The following is a 4,976-nucleotide window of genomic DNA, read 5'->3' as shown; positions in this document are numbered from 1 at the left end:
CCTCTCCCTCTCCTCTACCCCTCCGCTGTCGATAGCACCTCCCAAAAGCAGACCCAGGCCCATTTCCTCCCGGAGCAACACAACTCCCTGACGTCCTTCCATCCAGCAGCACTCTGCTGTGCCGGGCCAGGCACCCTCCCTGCGGCCCCGCGGATGCTTTGAGCCACTTGCAAAGCAAGTGAACAAGCCCTTTTGTTGTACAAGCATTGCTTATTACATCCCAAACGTGCAAGAGAAGGTGAAAACAAAGCTCTCAGATGCAGCCGACAACACATCAAACCCTCCTGTGCTTCATTTCCCCTGTACTCAAACATTGCAGTTGATCTTGAAAATACTGTGATAGCAGGGTAACCTTTGCCTTTCCAATTTACATGTTATTACTCCCCAGAACCTCTTGCCAGTGCTGCATTTTTGCCTTTCTTTACCCGAGATGCAGAAAACTGGCCTTTATCAGGCTGTATTCAGACTTCTAAAGCCCATCAAAGGCATAGTGAAGAGATCCAAATTAAAACTAATTATGTTTTCCAGGGAACTTGGAATAGGTCTGGAATTGGTTATCGTTGGCAGTTAAACAAAGGCAGAGGGCGGCAATGAGGGCCGCTGAGAATTAGTAAATTACTGCAAATGAAAGTAGTGATACTTCAGATGACAGCTGTTGATGTTGACATCTCTTCCCACCACAGAGCTGGATGGCTTCAGGTTCTGCTCCTGTGATTTACTGTGCAGAGAAACAAGGATCATACCCTGCCTTCCTGCTCACAGGTGGGGTTAACTCACCCCAGTGCTGGCAGGGCACTGCACTACCTCTGGACACAAGCTGATCAATCCCCCGGTAATGAAGCTCAGAGAGCAGCTATGGAAGCAGTGAAGACAGTGGCTCAGCAGAGCCTCTGCTTTTCATGAAACAAGTTGCTTTGGTTTGTCTCTAGCTTGAGAAATCAGAACACTTCGTAACCCCGAGGCTTGGTTAGTCAAGGATTTGCAGCTCTTTTGGAAACTGTCTGCAATTGTATTGCACCATTTCTGAGCCTACAGCGAGCGTTCAAGGCACAGACTTAACAGAGACCGGGCTGAGGCCTTTGCTAAAAATTGAAGACTCGCTTTTTCCAGCTGAGTCATACAGCAGATAAAGCTTAAAAAAAAATAGAATAAATAGGAGCAAGGCCAAAAACCCTGAAATGAAATCCCTGATACTGCAAGTAGGTCTTTAAAGTTTGACCAGTTATGGTGCTTGGGTTTTATTTGAGAGAAGGGGTTGGCATCTGGAAAGCTGGTCTGCTGGTGAGGTTCAGCTAAGAAAAGCAAACTTGTCACTTGATAGCTCTTTGACCTCTTCCCCCCCGAATACTGTTGATATTGTGTATTTTTAGTAGGTTTTGGGGTGCTACGTGGTATTTGAACACATGCTGGCAGTGTGAAGCACTACCCACACACATTGGTTCACAGCATGTGGCTGTGACAGGGTTTTTGATTCAACCAAACTGTACTACAGGTGAGCTTTATAGGTAAGAAACTTGGTGCCAGTCCCTGAGGCTTACTCTTACGTTTATGTGCATTGTGTAACCTCAGAGATTTTTTATCTAGACCATGTAGCAGAAACTTCAGCTTCTGGGAAAGGGGGAGATTGGCACCCCTGAATAAACAGGTTACTCAGTCTTTTATCACAGCCCTTTTGGCTGCCAGCCTGGGTGACTGTTTCTGTAGCATCTGCTGGGGAGGTGCCTTGTGGACAGTACTGGCTTAACAGCTGCCTCGGTAAGGTCTGAACAAGCTTATCTTCTACATGCTTAGTGAAAGCTGGTTGATTATTCTCCCCTATCAGGGTAAATGGACTGCTAAGGAATTAAGACACTCTGAGAAAGGTACAGACTGGTGTTGACATGCGGATGTATAAAGCCTGTGGTGTAGGAACACCTCTTGGCCTCTTAATTGCTGAATTATCTTGTAGAATATCAAGGAACAGCTTGTGAGCTTCTCAGATGGATTTACACTGAAGTGTGACTGATGCATTGCAAAGCACTACAGGCTCAGGCTGTGCTACTTGCTTTTGGCTTGTCATAATTAAAGTTTAGTTTCTGGCTGGGAAGGGTTTGCAGCTCCCCTCACACTGGGATTGGAAAATCCGCCCACAAACATATGCCAGTGGGACCTGCTGGTTTTGAATGGGCTTGGGAGGGTAGATGACAAAAAGAAGGGCTGTCAACACAGTGGAAGCTGATTAATAAGCATGTGGAAAAGTATTGGTGTTTGCTTACTAGTGAGGTGAGCAGGGAACCTCCCTGGAACACCTGCAGGAGCTGGCAGGGAGGAGGCTCTGGCAGCACATGGAGGTCAGGGAAAGCAGCGGGAGCATCGCCTGTTCTCTGCTGCTGAGGGGTCTGAAGTGAGTTCAAGTGGCTCCGAGATGCTGCAGAGGAGCAAGAGGAGGCAGCAGTGGGGTGATGAAAAGGAGCTGTCTGGTAAACACGAGTGGCCGCCAAGTCAGATGATTGAGCAGGAGCACGAGAGCAATCTGGAGTATAGCAGGACACCAGCCTGGCCAGGGAAAGGGATGATGAGTCAGGCAGGGGGAGAACAAGAGCAACTGGTTGAGGAAAAGCAGGATGTGGTTGTGAAACAGGGAGCTGGTAGAAGTACTGTTGGGTGACAGGTTATTATTTGCTCTGGCATGTGGTAATCTTTAGCCTGGATCATCCGGAGGGGACAGAGACAACAAGGTAGGAATTTTTAATTTGCAAGTTTCACCTTGCTTGAGAATTGAGGCAAAACTGGATGTTGTGTGGCTTCAGGAAGGGACTGCCTATCCCAGACGCCAGGGAGACTGACGGTTCCCTGCTCAGTAAGAGTTACAGCAGGATATGCTGCTTCTCTTTGATAGCATGGAAAGAAAACTGTCTCACTGCTAGGTGTATAAAGGAATCTCGAGTGAGGAGCTAGGAAGACTGTGTGTGTTACTAGTGGAAAGTACATGAGGAAGATAGAGCTGCAGAAGTCTCTAGAAGTAGGTACCTTGTCTAGGAACAGCTGTGGGATACAGCAAAGGCTCTTCAAACTTTATATGGTGGATAGTAGAGAGGCACATGAAAATACAAGCAAACTAGATACAAGAGTAACTTCAAACATTTGCATTTGTCAGAAGTCCAAGAGGTTTGAAGGGCATTAGCATTGAGACTCTCAGTAAAAATAACCACTGTTAAATGGTTCTTTCTTCTGCAGAGTGGTTGCGTCGATTGCTACAAACAACTGGCTCTGGCAGAAAATAACATCATTTGAAAGTGTGTAACTTGTTCTGAGAGAGCTTTATGTTTGTAGGAAGTGTTCAGGTAATTTTACATGCTTAAAATTGACTTGAGAATTATCACATCAGCCTTTGCTGTGATGAGGAGGCCAGACTGAAGTAAAATGCAGCTGCATTCTAAATTATAATTACATTCTTAAACTGTAGTCAGTTGTAAAATTTAGGGGCTAAAGGCTCAGTAGTGACACGTTGCCTTCTTAAAGCTGACTGATTTATGACATTAGTCCTGGAAGATTCTAGAAGCTTTGTTCCAGCCTTGTGTTCTTCTGACACATTGTCTTAGGTTGTTTTTTATCTATTTCTTTAGAGACAGAAAGCGCAAAGCAATTGTCTGTGGGCACTTCAAAGCTTCAAGAACAGGCGACACGAAGAGTGACATGTGTCCAGCTACAGAGTCAAGCTGATGTGACTTCAGGGCTGGACCTAGGAAGAATGTGGCATGATATTTAGGCAGTGTTTGTAGTGCTCAGTGTTTGGAGCACTTGGGAGAGAAAGACTATAAGAAGCTTCAAGGAGGGAACATTTCAGGAGGATTAAGGCAGCTGCAGATCCTTGACTTGGTACAATTTTGTTGTATTCAGTTCAGTTTGAACTAAAAAGCTGGGTGGTGGGGTTTAATTACCTCTCTGTTCAAATGTTTGTTGTTAAATCTTTTCTCCTCATTATTCCCCTGGGATAAAAAAAGTTACTTAATACTTCTGCAGTGGTTTTACTCCAGAAACATCTCAGTGGTTCACAGAGGCCAGCAGACAGCATGGTTTGTTATGAAATAAGTAACTCATATTTCCAGTTTATAGATGGAAGAAACAAGCTCGGGACTAGACTTGCCCTTAAAGTGAGTGACCTGCATAAAACAGGACAAACATCGGGAGTTTTATTCCTTTGACTCAATCCATATTTCAATGTAAAGTAACTTCTTACTCTTTGGCTGCCTTAACTGCAGCTTAGTTTTACAAATTGAACCCAGGCTGCCCTCTCTCTGCTGGAGAACACTCTTTTGCAGGGGCACCAGCACACCACTTTCCCCAAATACTCTTAATCTGTTTGCCTTGGTGGAGATTTTGGCCTGCATTCTCTCTGACTAATACTAAAATAGCTGCTGCCACTAAGAACACAGTGCATGGCAGCGTGGTTCCTGCTTCTGACAACAGAGCTGGTTCATACCTACGAGCTCACAGAGCTGTGAGACAAGTCTGACCTCAGTGGTTCTTTGGAAGAGAACCACGTGTGGTTTTCTCTTGGCTTTTCTGTGCAATCCCTCCTTTTCCCTCCCTTGGCCAGGAAATCCCTTCTCCTGCCAACAGGAACCAGTGGAATGTGCTGTTTGTTTACCTTCTCACTCTTTCATCCTACTAACCTTCCCACCCCCCAGATGTAATCCTGACAGGCTTGGCTCAGCCCTGAATCCTTCTGACAGAGCACTACTCACTCGAGTATTTCAGGAAAGGGATTGCAGCAAGAAGCTGTTGTGCCCAGACCCTGCTTAGTGGGGGTGAGGCCATGGCATTCTGCAAGGCTGGCACTGTCCTCTGCCTCTCTTTGTGTCCTTCCTGGCAGCTTCTTCCTTCAGCACTGCCGATGCCATCATGATGTGCTACAGCATAGCAGGGAAGAGCTTCCCAAGCTCTTTGCTTTTCCACCATTCCCATGCATGGTTTTTCCTTTCTGGGGTAATAAA

The sequence above is a fragment of the Nestor notabilis genome, unplaced genomic scaffold (assembly GCF_000696875.1).
Source record: "Nestor notabilis isolate BGI_N333 unplaced genomic scaffold, ASM69687v1 scaffold19106, whole genome shotgun sequence".
NCBI classification, from domain to species: Eukaryota; Metazoa; Chordata; class Aves; order Psittaciformes; family Psittacidae; genus Nestor; species Nestor notabilis.
The sequence above is the reverse complement of the archived record's forward strand: the minus strand, read 5'-3'. Positions refer to the sequence as shown.